The 16,918-nt window shown below is 33.0% G+C and overlaps 1 protein-coding gene across 1 annotated transcript in view; it reads left to right on the top strand.

Annotated features, from left to right (window-relative positions):
• LOC112917206 (uncharacterized) overlaps window positions 1–8,970 on the top strand; it is a 69,279-nt gene extending 60,309 nt beyond the window's left edge. The window contains exon 5 of the mRNA XM_072718793.1: window positions 408–8,970. The gene's annotated coding sequence lies outside the window, so the exon portion shown is untranslated. The remainder of the gene's footprint in view (window positions 1–407) is intronic.
• Window positions 8,971–16,918: the final 7,948 nt, after the last annotated feature.

Raw genomic sequence — 16,918 nt, 5'->3', positions numbered from 1 at the left:
TGACAAATTTTAAGGATGATTATTCCTACTATAGAGCCAAGAAAACTAGTAATTTGTCTAAAGTCATACAGCCAATAAGTGGTAGGGTCAGGATTTGAATTCAGGGCTGCCTGACCACTAGAATGTGTTCTTAACCAGCAACTTCCACATGAAGGATGATGAAATAAGTCATGTGTGTATACCTGTACCCATGACAGACATAATGAATTGCTCATGGTATGTGTTCATGCTCAGCTGATAATCCTTTTTAGCATTACATTCTTGACATTTGTAGTCAAACAGACTTTTAATAGGCAAGGTAAAAGTGTCTTTATTAACTTTCTCTGCAATTTCAGTGGTGTGTTGAAATTGGACCAATTTGCTTTTGAGAAATAATAAATAAGGTAAACTATTGCTTTGTTTTATAGGAAGAACAAAGATGCAATATTTTTCTATGGAAGTCTTCATTGGTGTGAACAGTTGAATTGAATTCAGGATAAATTCCATTTTAGCATATAAAAGTCCTCTCCATGTCAGAAAATTTTAAGGCAAGTTGATTTTCCTGATTTATAATATTTATTTATTTGAAAATGTTCTCAAATGGATAAATGAGATAAAAAACCAATTTTGACAGTGCTCAAAGAGTTCATTATAATGAAATTAGATTTTTATACGATCAGCAGAAAATGAATTTAAAATCCATTAGATTTTAATCGTAGATCAAAATACTAATCCTTTAACAATGGAATTTAGTACTCTGTGTTATGTCTGTAGTTGCAGAAATAAAAAGTTGTTAGGATAAGAGCTTTATTTACTTACTTAACTTGCTACTTATTTATTTATTTATGATTCTTTTTCCTTTCAGACCTTACTACTACTTCAACTGATGGTAATATTTTTTTAAAATATCACGTATAATCAAACAGACCTTCCAGTGTGTCTCTTGACCCTTTGATACAAGGGATTCCCCCTCCTCACTGCAGTATTATTGAAGAGCATCATAGCACAGGTTTCAGGGTCAGCCTGTTTAAGCCAGAGGACCAATAATACCCGCTATAATAAATTATCATTCCTGTCTGCCACTTAGTGTTCAGATTTCTAGAAAATAGGCTCTTCATTATTCTCCTTTGAAACCTGACACAAAACTGAAAAATAGAAAATAACTGAATATCAAAATATATTTCCATAGATAGGCTACCTCACCAGTAGAGACTGAGATATAATTTAATCCAAATTAACATGTGAGGCTATGGAAAATTCTTTATCTTCTCTATGTATCTTTAAAGTTAAGTAATATTATACTTTAAGTTACTTATTTCCATTTGTAAAGAAATGAAAATTTTCTTATTTTCATAGTGATGTTGTTAGGCGAAGAAAATATATAATAGTGAAAGGCAGACAGTGTATTATTGTAAGAAATGCTGACTTGAATGTGCTTTTTTGAAAAAACAAATGAAATGAAGAGAAATTACTCAATAGTGTTTCTTTAGTAATTCAACTTTTTCTCAATAACACCATTTCTGGTTTTTCTTTATCGATAAGATCCTAGCTATTCATACTTTAAAAACAGAAGACAGTACTTCTCCATAACACTGTGACCACAGACCCCACTAACTCTGACTAATGGTTATTTTGAAGTGCTGGTGGCCAGTTGAAGTTTATCATTTGTTACCAAATTACTATTATCTTTATTTTCATCCTGTATTTTGCCTGTCAAGTAGTCATATTCTCCAAAATTGGAGAGTCAGAACCTTCAAATAAAGAGTTCATTTAACTAGAGGCAAGAAGGGCCTATTTTCCTTTGAAACACTTGGGAAATTCATTCATTTTTGTTTGTTTTAAACTTTAAAATCTGGAAGTTATTTAGGGTTGCCTAAGGGGTTTTTTATTTGTTGTTTGCTTGATTGTTTGGTTGATTGGAGTTTTTGTTTTTAGATTATCTAATGACTCTCCCTGGTTCTAAAGTCTAATTGGTGCCTTTTTGTTACTTCTTTATAGTGTTTCTTTAGATTAAGAATTAGCTTTTCTGTAACGTAAGATTTTAAGATCTCCCAATAATCTTGAACCGTAGCTCACATGGCCTGGATTATTTTTTTAAGATTTTACGTATTTATTTATTCATAAGAGACACAGAGAGAGGGAGAGGCAGAGAGAGAAGGAGGCTCCATGTAGGGAGCGCAATGTGGGACGGATCCAGGACTCCAGCATCACACCCTGGGCTGAAGACAGGGGCTCAACTGCTGAGCCACCCAGGCTTCCCAAGGCCTGGATTTTTGTTGTAATATTACCTAATGTAATTGCTGTCTGTTCTAGAAAACCACATTTTTCTAATCTGGGAAGAAGAAGGGTTTTTTTACGTATATTTTATTGAGGCATAATTGATATATAATATTATTAGTTTCAGGGTACAGCATAATGTTTCTGTATCTGTATGTATTGTGAAAGGATTACCACAGTAAGCTTGGTTAACATCTGTTCCCGTAACATAGTTAAATTTTTTTTTTCTTGTGATGAACTTTTAAGATCTACTGCCTTAGCCACTGTCAAATATACAATGCAATATTAGTAACTGTCGGCACGATGTTGTACACTACATCCCATAACTTAATTATATTATACCCAGAAGTTTATACCTTTTGACCTCTTTTGCCCATTTCATCCACTCACACCCTACCTCCTACCTCTGGTAGCTACCTATCTTTTCTGTGTATCTGTGAGCTTGGTTTTTTCCTTGCTGTTGTTTTAAATTCCATGTATGAGTGAAATCATACAGTATTTGTCTTTCTCTAATGTATTTCACTTAACATAATGCCCTCAAGGTCCATCCATGTTGCTGCAAATAGCAAGATTTCATTCTTTTTTATGGCTGAACTGTATTCTATTACACATATGTCACAAAGGGTGTGTGGTATGTGTGTATCACATTTTCTTTATCCATTCATCCATTGATGGAGAGCAGTTAGGTTGTTTCCGTATCTGGGCTATCATAAGTAATAACTGCAGTGACACGTAAGTGCATGTATCTTTTTTAGTTAGTGTTTTTGTTTTCTTTGGATAAATACCCAGAAATGGTATTACTGAATCATACAGTAATTACAGTTTTAATTTTTTGAGGAACACTTACACTGTTTCCCGTATTGGCTGCATGAATGTATATTCCTAGCAGCAGTGCACAGGGGTTCCCTTTTCTCCAGATCCTTGCTAACAATTGTTATTTCTTGTCTTTTTAGCCATTCTAACATGTATGAGGTGATAGATAGCTCATTGATTTGTAATTCCCTGATGATTGGTGATACTGAGTGTCTTTTCGTGTCGGCTATCTGTATGTCTTCTTTTGGCCATCTGTATGTCTTTGGAAGAAGGTCTGTGCTATTGAGTTATGCATTTTTAAATATATTTTAGATATTAACCCCTTAACAGATATACGATTGACAGATATTATCTCATATTCAGTAGGTTGCCTTTTCATTTTGCTGATAGTTTGGTTTGCAGAAACTGTTTAGTTTGAGCTAGTCTACTTGTTTGTTTTTGCTGTTTTTGCCTTTATTTTTAGAGTCAGATCTAAAAAAAATCATCTGTAGAACCAATGTTAAGGAGCTAATAGCCTGTGTTTTCTTGTAGGAGTTTTATGGTTTTAAGTCTTCCATACAAGCTCTTAATCTATTTTAAGTTATTTTTTGGTGTATGGTGTAGAATATTCTTTTGCATGTGACTGTCTAGTTTTCCCAACACCATTTATTGAAGGGACTATCCTTTCCCCAGTACAGTCTTGACTCCTTTGTCATAAAATAATTGATATATGCACGGGTTTATTTCTGGGCTTTCCATTCTTTTCCATTGATCATCTGTTTTTATGCCAGTACTATATTGTTCTGATTACTGAAGCTTTGTAATATAGTTTGAAATCAGGGAGCCTAATGTCTCCACCTTCATTCTTTATCAATATTACTTGGGCTATTTGGGGTCCTTTTTTGGTTTCATACTAATTTTTAGGATTGTTCTATTTCTGTAGACAATGCCATTGGTATTTTGCTAGGGATTGCATTGAATCAGTAGATCACTGTGGATGATATGGACATTTTAACATTTTAACAATATTCTTCCAGTCCATGAACATAGAATATCCATGTATTTATGTCTTTAATTTCTTTCATCAATGTCTTACAGTTTTCAGTATACAAATATTTCACCCCCTTGGTTAAATTTATTCCAAAGTATTCTTTTTGACTCAATTGTAAATAAGATTGTTTTCTTAATTTCTCTGATAGTTCATTATAGGAGGATCTTTTTTATTGTCATTATTATCCTATATAAGAACTTCTAAAGAGAGCTTTATAACTTTTTAAGTTCTGCACAGTTTTTATATTGAATGGGAAAGTTGTTTTAAGTAGTTATAAAGATTAAAATATAAAAATTAACTTTTTTCATAATTTAAATTGCTTATAAGGTTGTTTGGTGGCAGTTGTCTATGTCAGCCCATTTAAAAGTTGTGAAAATATTTTCTTCCCCTTTTTCTTTATGCTTTCTCCTTTGTATTTGTCCTATTACATAAATGTTTGTATTTTTTATTTATATTAAGACAATAGATAATGAAATGTTATCTGAGGTTCATCCATCCATCAGTTGAGATCTTTCCTTTTTTCTTTTCATTTCTAGTGATTTGTAAAATTGACTTGATTCTTTATTTCTCTGCTATGCACAAATCAGACAAGTTTTCTTTTTTCACAAAAGCTTTGGATTCACATTTTTAGTATTTTCAACTGGAATTTTTTTCTCCTGTAGATGAATAATAATAAATGAGGAAACATTCTCACTTATTTTTCTTTGGTTTTTCATATGGGAGTGAAAGTCCCTATAGGATTAGGTAAGCAAAATATTTTTAGCAGAAAAGCTTTTTTCTGTTTTGTTTTGGGTTTTTTTTTTTTTTTTTTTTGGTCTTTTTATTTTCTATCAGTATTGTTGTTAGTGAGCATATTTATTCTGAAGTATACAAAGAAGAATAAGAAAACAGTGCTTTCTGTTGCTGGAAAAATCTTGGCCAAGTCAGGAGAGAGGAACCACATGGTCTTTTGAACAGGTAAAGTTTAATATAAAGGGCTATAAATATGACAGAGAATAGGAAGTGAGAGATTGATAAGAGGTAAAGAGAACTCTGTAGAATACAAGAAGAGCAGGTATAACATGAACTTAACAGCCACTTTCCTAAGGCTGAGATAGAGTACCCAAAGAAGGGGCCCCTTGGGACTGACTTCAGAGTTTGTTGCAGAGGACCTGGCTGTGTCTCTCAGTGCAGAAAAGTCAGTGTGGTGTCTTGTTGATGGAACTTACCCGAAATCCACCCCCCTGGAGCTTGCTGAAGATGCATCTTACTAGAGGCACTCCACTATAAAATCACCCAAAGCTGGTGCTGGGGAAGCTGCTGGGTCGGCTGACCTCTCTACAATTGCAGGAGCTGGGCCCTGGGGGAGCCAGGAGGGAACAGAACCCTTCCCTCCTGCCCTCTCTAGTGTGTCTCTCCAGTGCCCTCTCTTGACAAAACTTTACCTGCTGCAGTTGTCAAAGAAAATCTGTTTAAGGACTCAGATCCATTTTCAGAGCAGGCCAAAAGGATGAATTTGGAGCTGAGAGGCAATAGTTAATAACCAACATAACCTGCAAGATCATTCATGACAAAAAATTTTTCCTTTCCCATGACTATGACAGTCTGTGAAATAGCCTGATTTCATTTCTACTAAAATGTCTCTAAGAGGCATATGAATTGTTAGGCATATCAGTTTATTCAACTTCTAATGAAATGTATTAATACTTTGTAATTAGTGTATGTTTATTCTCCTGATAAATCCTTAAGAATCTATGTCACTATAAAAGCTGATTTTTATTTATTATTTTTTAAAAAGTGCTTCTGACCTATATTCATTAGACTATAAACATCGACATACATGTTACACAGGCGATTGATTGGAAGCCACCTGTGAAGAATTTATTCTTGGTTTAAAACTGTTTTTGAAAATAGCTCTAGGAACTTGTTATTCACTTAACAAACACATTTTTTAATTTAAAAAAAATTTTTTAAAGATTTTATTCATTCATGAGAGACACAGAGAGAGAGAGAGAGAGAGGCAGAGACATAGGCAGAAGGAGAAGAAGGCTTCCTGCAGGGAGCCCGTGTGGGACTTGATCCCAGGATCCTGGGATCACTCCTTGAGCTAAAGGCAGATGCTCAACCACTGAGCCACCCAGGTGTCCCTAATTTTAAAATTCTTGACATTAACATAACTAGATTGAAGTGTTATGACATTCTGCTTTAATATTTCTTATTGACAAACAAAATTCATGAGCTAAAGAAGACTAGACTAAAAAGAAAAGGAGACTCCTGGCTGGCTGTTAGAGGAGCATGAGACTCTTAATCTTGGGGTCATGAATTCAAGCCCCGTGTTAGGTGTAGAGATAACAAAAAAAAAATGTTTTAAACTTAAAAAAAAGAACAAGAAAAGTTTATAAAACTAAGTATGAATCCCTGAGTTAGCAGCCAAACAAAGAACATGATTTTAATTTGTTAGATGTATAGAAACTAAACACTTAAAATTATTTAAAACTTGAAAGCACTAGCCAGGAGTTATGTAGGTCCTGTGGGAGAATTAGCAGAAAATATCTATAGGTAAACCTGTGTTGTGCTGGTTGTACCCCACATCACTTCCAGGGAAACAGGGACATTAAATGGATACTGGGTTAAATTAAGGATATTGATCTATCTATCAGAAGAGCCTTTCACTGTATATGGTAAGTTTGATCTGGCCCCATACCTGATGACTCATGTTAACCCCTTTGTAGTCCATTATTTAGAACAACTAGTTTATGTGTGGCTTCAGTAGGTATATCCAGATTTTCTCAGTAAGACTTCTCTCAAGAGTTGAATCCAATTCTGATAAACCTGAAGCTCTCCTCCGTCATGGCAAAGTGAGATTGTTGTCTTCTACCTGGTTTGATTTGGCCACAGTGGTAAAGTAATGTGCTGTCTTTGAATCAAGTAACATTTACAGGTGGTCTTCTGGGTCATAGATGACATGGAGATGGACTGCACAAAGGGAACTGGAGAGCTAGACTGTGGTAAATGTCTCCAGTTTGACCAACATATCTGCTTGACAAAATTGGTTACAGATTACAGAGTACTAGCATTATTCTTTTAAAATAATTTTAATAATATCAAAAAACATCCCACATGAGGTGAGCTTGCTTTTTAAAACTAAGACATAATTATCACAAGTTCAGTGAATAATAATTAGGAGTGAGTTTAGGAATGCTAAACTGATACTTTTAAAAGAAAGTATGGCTATTAAAAATAAGACTTTTTTGGTGTGTAATAAACTGATACAGAAGACATTTCTAAGAGAAAAATTACAAATACAGTTTGAGAAGTTGCAAATTATGAGTAAGTATATATTTCCCAAATTGCCTACCCTAATAGGTTCAGCACCCATCTATATGTAAAGTATGATATTATATATTAAAGAAAAATGTAGTCTCATTACTTTGTACTCATAACTCTTAGTGTAATAGCTTTGGGGTGCAGCAAAATCCAAACTTTTGCCTCTAGAGTAGACTAAATAATATGTGTTCTTCATGCATAGGCTTATGTAGAAGAGAGAGAGAGAGAAAGTGTGTGTGTGTGTGTGTGTGTTACTAAATTGAGTTTAAAAAAAAGATACTTTATATTGTAAAAACATTCCCAAATGTAGGAAAAGATTTATCATTTTATAGAAAAGCAATGAGTTGTTATTCTTTAAAGGGATGTTTGGATGAGGTAAAAATCTACTACTTACTTTAATACTGCATTTTTAACTTTGATGCTTTAGATAATTGTCCTATAAGAGGGAATTTCATTTTCTTGATATCCATTGTTTGGTAATGTTTTTTAAATTGTGTCTCTGGAAGTACCTCAGGGCTGAAGCTTAAAAATTTTTTTTAAAGATTTTATTTATTTATTCATGAGAGGCAGAGAGAGAGAGTCAGAGACACAGGCAGAGGGAGAAGCAGGCTCCATGCAGGGAGCCCAACGTGGGACTTGATCCTGGGTCTCCAGGATCATGCCCTAGGCTGTAGGCAGCGCTAAACCGCTGGGCCACCGGGGCTGCCCTGAAGCTTAAAATTTGCAACTTTATGGCATTTGTCTGAGATGCAACAGGAAGAAAATAAGCACAAAAATCTCATTTGTCACCTTATATAGTAAGAATGAATATTACCTTATATGGGCAAATAAATAAGGATTTTAAATCTTTATACTGGATTATCTGGGAGGACCTAATGCAATCATATTTATCCTTATAAGAGAAAAGCAGAGGGAGTTTTTGAGACAGAAGATAATGAGGAAATGGGACCAGGGAGGCAGAGATTGGAGTGATGTCAAAAACCAAGGAATGCCTGGAATCACCAAAAGTTTGAGGAAGCAAAGAAAGGATTCTATACTAGAACGACTAATGGATGCATGACCCTATTGATACCTTGATTTTGGCCTAAAAATCAAAACTTATTTTTGGATGTCTGGCCCCCAGAACTATGAGAGAACAATTTTTGTTGTTTTATTCCAAGCAGTTGTGGTTATAGCAGTTCTAAGAAACTCTAATTCACTTAGTTCATAGATTGATTGAATCTTTTTTCCCCCTAAAATTCATTATGTTAAATTAATTATTAACTCAAATGTGATGGTATATGGAGGTGGGACCTTTGGGAGGTAATTAGGTTTGGATGAAGTCATGAAGATAGAGCCCATATGATAGGACTAGTGTCTTTGTACGCAAAGGCCAGGTGGCTATCTACAAACCAGGAAGTGGGCCTTCATTGGACACCAGATCTGCTGGCAATTTGATTTTAGACTTCCTACACTCCAGAACTGGGAGAAATAAATGTTTTCTAAGCCATCCAGTCTATACTATTTTATTGTAATAGCTCAAACTGACGGAGACACTTGGAAATGAAACAAATGCAAAAATAAAATGTAAATATAAGATTAGTCAGCCATATAAGAAAATATTTTACAGAGATTGACTATTTTTAAAAAGAAAATACTGTATTTAGTGATGGTGATAAGACAGGTATCATCGTACATTGCTGTGAAAGTGAAGAAAATTTGGCAAGGTGGAACAAAATTATGGAGCCATTAGAAACTATTTTCAAAGAATAAGGTAAAAATATGATTACCATATAATACTAAGTAAAAACAGGATTTAAAATTTCATTTATATTAAGGGGGCTCCCCTAAGTTCTTAAGATCTCCTTATATATTTTGGATATTAAGCTCTTATCAAATATCTGGTTTACAGATATTTTTTCCCATTCTGTAGGTTGCCTTTCACCCTGTTGCTGTTTTCCTTTATTGTTCAGAAGATTTTTAGTTTGGTATACTCCTATGTGTCTGTTTTTACTTTTGTTGCCTGTAATTTTGATGTCATATCCAAGAAGTTATTGCCAAGCCTAATATCAGACTTCTTCCTTAGGTTATCTTTCAGGAGTTGTAACAGTTTTAGGTCTTATACCTTTAATATGTTTTGAGTTGATTATTCCATATGGCATGAGATAAGGGTCCAGTTTTATTTGTTTTCGTGTAGACATATTTTGAAATCATAGAGTGATAACTTCAGTTTTGTTCTTCTTTCTTAAGATTTTTTTTTTATATCTGTGGTCATTTCTGGTTCCATGTGAATTTTAGGATTGTTTTACTATTCCAAGACTATGTTGAATAGAAGTGGCAAGAGTAAGAATCCTTGCCTTGTTCCTGATTTTAGAGGAAAAGCTTTCAACTTCTTACTGTTGAGGATGATGTTAGATACGGCTTTTTATATATGGCCTTTATAAGTTGAGGTAATTCCCTTTGATATCTATGGTGAGAATTTTTATATGAAATAGTGTCAAATTATATCAAGTGCTTTTTTTTGCATCTGTTGAGATGATCACATGATTTTTATCCTTCACTCTTAATATGGGATGGCCTTAGTAATTGATTGTTGTATTATGAGCCATCTTTGCATTCCAGGGGTAAATCCTACTTGGTCATAGTGTATGATCCTTTTAATGTTCTTTTGAATTTGGTTTGCTAGTATGTTGTTGAAGATATTTGCATCTGTGTTCATTAAGGGATATTGGCCATAATTTTCTTGTACTGACTTTGTCCCACTTGGTTCTCAGGGTAATGCTGTCCTCATAAATTGAGTTTGGATGTATTTGCTCCTCCTCAGTTTTTTGAAAGAGTTTGAGAAGGATTGGCACTAATTCGTCTTTAAGTATTTGGTAGAATGACACCAATAAAACCATCTGGTCCTTGGGTTTTTGTTGTCGGAAGATTTCTGATTCCTGAATTAATCTCCTTACTCATTATTGATCTGTTTGTATTTTCTATTTCTTCTCATGATTCAGTTTGTATGTTTCTAGGAATTTATCTACTTCTTCTAAATTGTCCAATTTGTTAGTCTACAATTTGTTTATAGTAGTCTTTCATCTTTCGTATTTTCTTTGGTATCAGTTGTAATGTCTCCTCTTTAATATCTATTATCTATTAAATATCTATTTATTTATTTGAGTCTAATCTCTTGCTTAGTCTAGCAAAAAAAATGTCAATCTAAAAATAATGTTAATATTAATGTCAATCTAATGTCAAAAAATGTCAATCTAAAAATAATGTTAATATTAATTAATTTAATATCTAATTAAAAATAATGTTAATCTAAAAATATTTTGATTTTTAAAAACTTTGTCTTCTCTATTTCCTTTATTTCTGGTTTAATGTTTATTATTCCCTTCCTTTGCTAATTTTGCACATAGGGTTGTTGAGCTAGTTCCTTGAGATATAAAGTTAGGTTGTTTATTTGAAATCTTTTTCTTTAATGTGGGTGTTCTTTGCTTGTACTGCTTTTGTTGTATCCATAAATCTTGATATATTGTATTTTCATTTGTCTCAACATATTTTCTCATTTCTTTTTTGCTTTTTGACCCACTGGTTGTTCAAGAGTGTTCTCTTTAATTTTCATAAATTTGTGGATTTTCCAGTTTTTCCTTTGCTTTTGGTATCTAATTGCATTGCGTTGTGGTTAGAAAAGATACTTATTACAATTTTATTCTTAAATTTGCTAACTTTTTTGTGACTTAACATGTGATCTGCACTTGGGAAGAATACATTTCCTACTGCTTTTGGGTAGAATGTTCCAGACATGTTTTAGGTCCTTTTGGTCTATAGTGTTGTTCAAGTTCTGTTTCTTTATTGATCCACTCTGGATTATCCATCTGTTGTTGAAATGGAGCATTGAAGTTTATTGTATTGCTGTTTCTCCCTTCATTTCTATCAGTGTTTACTTTATGTTTTTAGATGCTATGATTTTGAACACATGTATAATTATTATGTCTTCCTGACCTATTATTATTATATAGTGATCTTGACTCTAAGAATGTCAGCAAACGATTGGACATTTATTTGATTAAAGTTAAATGTGTTTTTATGATTCACTGTTTAATCCACTTTTACAATTAACCAGCCAATTGCTGTAATTCTAGCTGTAATGGATAAGAAACTTCTGCTGGGTGTTTCTGGCCTTGGAGCTTAGAACTATCTAATCTAAAGATTAGATTTGAAAGTCATTAAGTCATTAATAACATTAATTATTAAGCATCTATTGCATGTTATTGCCTATCAACATGTAGCTAGTAATTGATACCATGAGAATGACTTTGGTCATTTAGGGAAAAGGTATAAAGAAGTGGCATAGAGGATAGAGCCAGAAAATTAGTGTTAATATTAACATGAGAAAAAATAGCCCATAGTGATGACTATTAGAGAGTTACCAAATGAATGGGAGAAGCCATGGAGAATAGGATGTAAATCAAGACAGGAGAGTATTTGGAAAGGAACTTTCAGCAGTGCCAACGCTGTAGAGACATCAAAGAAGGTACAAAGAAAGAGTAAATTGAGTATAAAGATACGACCCTCTACTCATGAGATTCTTTGGTGAACTTGTTGGAATATGTCATTGATAAAGGGAGGACATATGATAGTGGAGTTTGTGAGAGAAATAGAAATGAATTCTAAGAATATGAAGCCATGACTAAACTTTTTTAATATCATAAAATATGTTTCAATTAGAATTTTATTCTCTTTCCCCATATTTTATGGGATTATGGGTGATTTTATTTCCCTAGAGCCTTTGCTCATTTACTGAATATTCTGTAATGAACATATTTTACCTTTGTAATCGAAAAAGAAAGTTGTTATGTATCTAAAAGATACAATGATGTGCTGTAGCCTTATTTGCTAACAAAACAATGTTTCTTAAACAAGAATTTTATGAACTGCTAAGGACTTTGGCCTACTATATACATTTTTCCTTGGGATTTCCTTTGGTGCTACATGGAATAAGAAAGACTATAGTTTTAAGGTTCTAAATCCCTAGGTAATCATAAGGGTCTATGCTAAACTGTAATCCACATACATGAAATTATAAAAGCCTGCTCTAACTATTGAATTTTACTTCTACTTGTGGCTTACCGTAGAGTGGCAGTAAATAGAGAGGATTGAGCTCTACTTTACCTAATGGAATTGAAAGAGATTGAAACTTTTAATTGCTGCTTATTGTATTATATGAGAGGTGAGGTGAGTGGGGAAGAGTGTTTAGAGACCACATATTTTATGTAAGACAGTATGATGAATTAAGGGTCTCTTTCTCTCTAATTTGATTGTAAATATATATGTTGAATCCTGAAGGAGTCCTGGCTAATTTACTTTTTCCTTAAAGCCGTATTTGGTAGACAAAACTTAAAGTTTAGCATGTAAAACTAATTTAAAAAGCAGTATAAATCTTTACTACAGTCTTTAGCTGAAAAATGTCCAGGAATGGTTATATTTATGAAAATTCTTGAAACTGAAATTTCATCCAGTTTTCTCCATTATCTCTTACTAGCTTGATACTTGTTCACAAATCTCTCTTCTCCCAGGAAACTGCATCTCCTTCACTCCTTCCTCACTGCTTGAGTCAATTGTTAAGCATATTTTAGCCTCCCAGGCTATTTCAGTTTTCCTGTTCTCCATTACCTGTATTCAGCACTAAGGGTAAAGGTGGCAAGCAGGATCCATGCTCAGATATGGTTTGGGTAGGAAGATAATATTGCAAACACAGGCACTATTTGGTTTTTATTGTTTTTTTTATATCCTTATAACAAATACACAGTAAGTGACCAGTGCTTCGCAAACCCTGTTTTTCATCTCTCTGGGGAAGAGTGACCTCTGGTGGCTAAAATAAAAAGCCCCAGGTTCAAGAAACCTAAACTTTAATTTATCTCATCTATGCTCAAATTGTGTGCATATGTTCATGTTTTGTCACATTTTGTAATGTTCTATGTACTTATTCCAAGTAAATCAGAATCTTTTACCACCATGTTTAAATCCTGATCTTTTGTTACTCTTGAGCTGTGCCCTCTGGACTCATAATTGGCCTTAATTTGAGATCTAAAATAATTTCTTAATAAAATATATTAATTGTAATTATTAATTTAACTATATATAATTATATGTGTAATTTTTAATAAAGTGATTAACAATAATTACAGTATAATATATAACAGTTATAACTTCATATTGATTTAATTACATTTTCTTAACAAGACTATCTCCTTGGTACTCTTAAATTATTAAAACTTAAAAACTTTTCCATTAGTTTACATTTGGATTATCCTTATTAGTGATTGTTCTAATTAGAAAAAAGGTGCTCACTTTGGCAGCACACCCACAAATTAGAAAAACAGTTTTACCTACTGGTTAAAGAAGCTGTCAGTCTCAAACTATGCTGTCTGATTTATACTCCAGGCTACCATTTATCTTTGAATCAGTCCTACAACCAATATTTAATTGGGTTGCTTCCTCAGAGATATTTGTCCTTACCTTGTTTAGTCTGTCACTAAATGGCAACCAAATTGTCAATTTTGTTTTCATATCAGTCTTCACTAGTTTGGTCATTTGTGTCTCACTTTGTTTGGAAATGATGTAGGGCAACTTACAAAGTGGCATACTATAAAAATGGTCAAAATAAATTTTAAAATAAAAATGAAACAAAAAGATAAAAGTATCTTGGGCTCAGTTTATAAATTTTTTCAAAAGTGATTTTAGTCCATTTATTATCTAACATGTAGTTGATAATCAGTTATGCTGATTAATATGGTTAGACTTAATAATAAAATAATTCTTAGTAAATTTTCCTCATGATCTAAAGGATACTTTATTGAGGAGAAAAAAAAAACTATTTCTGTAGCAGTTTAAAAATCTACATTCTCATGCTTTATAATCCTGGGTAGGAAGAGTGTAAAAAGCAGAAATGAATCTATTCCACAGAACTGTACTTGTTTTCCAAGTACTTTCTGTGAGGTTCAGTAGAATGAATTTTTAAAAACGCAATCTATATAAGATGGATTCTGTTCTTTTGTAATCCAGTATTGAGTTTTTGTCTGTCATACACAGAATTATTTTTATGACCTGTGATGCTCTGCAGAACTATTACTAATGTCATAGACATTTTTGCAGAGGTGTTTGGTATGAAACAAAAATTTCTGTGTTACTCTAAATGTAGTAGAAAAGTGTATTATTCTAATAAATAATATTTAACTTATTTTGTAAACCAAGCAGGTATCTTTGAGCTTCTCTTTTTTCCCCAAATTAGATTTTAATTAATAAGCAGCCCCAGATTAATGTCTGCAGCAAAGAATTCAAAAAGGATTTTTTTCACACATACTGTTCAGACAAGTACTAAGTTTTCACTGTTACTTGTGTATCACAAAATATATACAAACTATGGCACAAAGAAAGCAATACTATCAAAAGCCGAACTCTGCTTAATTATTACATTTCTTAGACCATTAACCACTATTCTATTGATAATCTAAGACATCTTAATTTCATAAATATGTACTATTCTGGTGTATTATTTCCTATAGGAACATAGTATTTCAGTGTCCTCTAGTAATAAAACAACACAGATATTCTATAGTTGGTTATGTACTAATTCCTCAATATTCACAAATATGTTTTTGCAAAATATCGGTACTGAGGAAACGATTGTGTAAAAATACAGATATTCTCTATAATAATAAGGATTTTTGAACTATTGCAGGAAAAATGGCAAATAGTTGATTGAGATATTTTTAAATAGAGGGCTGGAAAGTGAATGTCTGCTTCTGATGGTGGCTTAAGTGGAATCTGAATGATTACAGTGGGGGTGGGAGAGCTTGAGAGAAGATGGTTTAATAGGGATTTCAATATCAACTATACATGTAAACCACAGCTATTCCTATCATTATTGAAAATATTTCTTATTCAGAGAAATTCAAGAAGTCTGAAAAGATGCCTCAGTGATTTGATATGACCTATATGTTTTATTTATAAATGCATTCCAAATAAATTTACCAAAATATCTTCTCATCATCACATGCTAGTTTAATGAAATATATGTTTCTTTATGTGTAACTTAAAGTTATGTGCATGATAGCAGCAGCCTGCAGCATAAGAAGGAAACTTCCCATATCCCAGGAAAACTAGTACTAACATGGTCTTGGGAAGTTTGGAAATTTTATGTCTGGAAAACTTCTGGTTTTAGGAATTTTTCCATTGAGCATGCTTCACTTGAAAAGATCTTTCCTTTTACGATAGTCTGCAATGTTTATTGACCCAACTCATCTATTTTCGTGATGATCTATTCATTTATTTTCATATGTAAAACTTTTAAATGTCTTTTTTGGAAAAGCTATGGAAATATGTATGTTGCTGCTTCATTTTTCCTAAAAGGAAGTAGGAGAAATTTGAGTCATTAATATAAAAACAATTCTATGTATGTTGTTAGATTCACAGCAGGTTTCTCAAAATCATCTAGGTAAGGAGCTTTGGAATGTTTATTCAAAACAACTTCTAAAAAAAAAAATTAAAAAAAAAAAATTAAAAAAAAAAAAAAAAAAAAAAAACAACTTCTAGCCCTGTTTTATGTAGTGAAGTATATCCCAAAGTCAAGTCCTAGGCCTCATGGGAAACTTTCATGGCTTAATCAAAGGTTCCTTTGGGACACATGAATTTTTAGAAGGGAGAACAATAACAAAAAAGGATTTGGAAATTGCTACATTAGTGTACAGCAAAGAATTTTGAAGAAAATATTTCCTGGCAATTTTTGTACCTTATTTACCTGTTCATTATAACGTAAGGTATTTTTAATCCATAAAACCTCCAAATCTACTAAAAGTCAAAGGTGTTAGGGAGGAGGGCAGGGAGTGGGGGTGAATGGGTGACGGGCACTGAGGGGGGCACTTGACGGGATGAGCACTGGGTGTTATTCTGTATGTTGGCAAATTGAACACCAATAAAAAATAAATTTATGATTTAAAAAGAAAGTCAAAGGTGTTAGATAGATTTCATTAACATGTGAAATGCCCAGTTGTCTTTTTTACCCTTCTGTAATTATTTAAAATAGGATTAGTAATGAGAATATCAGCTGAGAAATTCTGTTGATATTTAAAATGCCTGGGGTGCCGACATAATTAAACAGCATATGTACACACTTTGGCCCCATTCCAAAACCAGCGATTACGTGTCTAACATTAATCCCATGCTTCTACAAAAGCTGTTAGAGTAAACATCTGGGATCTTTTACTACCTAAACTAAAATATTACATAATCAGTTAAAGGAGCTTCTTACCCACAGATGTACTACAGAGAGCTGTTTATGTGTGTGATTTACTTTAAAGCACACATGGGTTAGGAACCCATATATCACATACTTCAGCCATCCTTGAAATGTGACTCTTCCTTGAAGGCAAAAATAAGGACAGCGACGTGCTTGCTTTTGCAGCACATATACTAAAGGGAAAAAAAAGTAAGGACAGTGTAAATGTTGCTAGAGAGGTCAGTTTGACCCCAGATACCCTATAA

Source organism: Vulpes vulpes, chromosome 8 (genome assembly GCF_048418805.1).
Source record: "Vulpes vulpes isolate BD-2025 chromosome 8, VulVul3, whole genome shotgun sequence".
NCBI classification, from domain to species: domain Eukaryota; kingdom Metazoa; phylum Chordata; class Mammalia; order Carnivora; family Canidae; genus Vulpes; species Vulpes vulpes.
The sequence above is the reverse complement of the archived record's forward strand: the minus strand, read 5'-3'. Positions and strand labels throughout refer to the sequence as shown.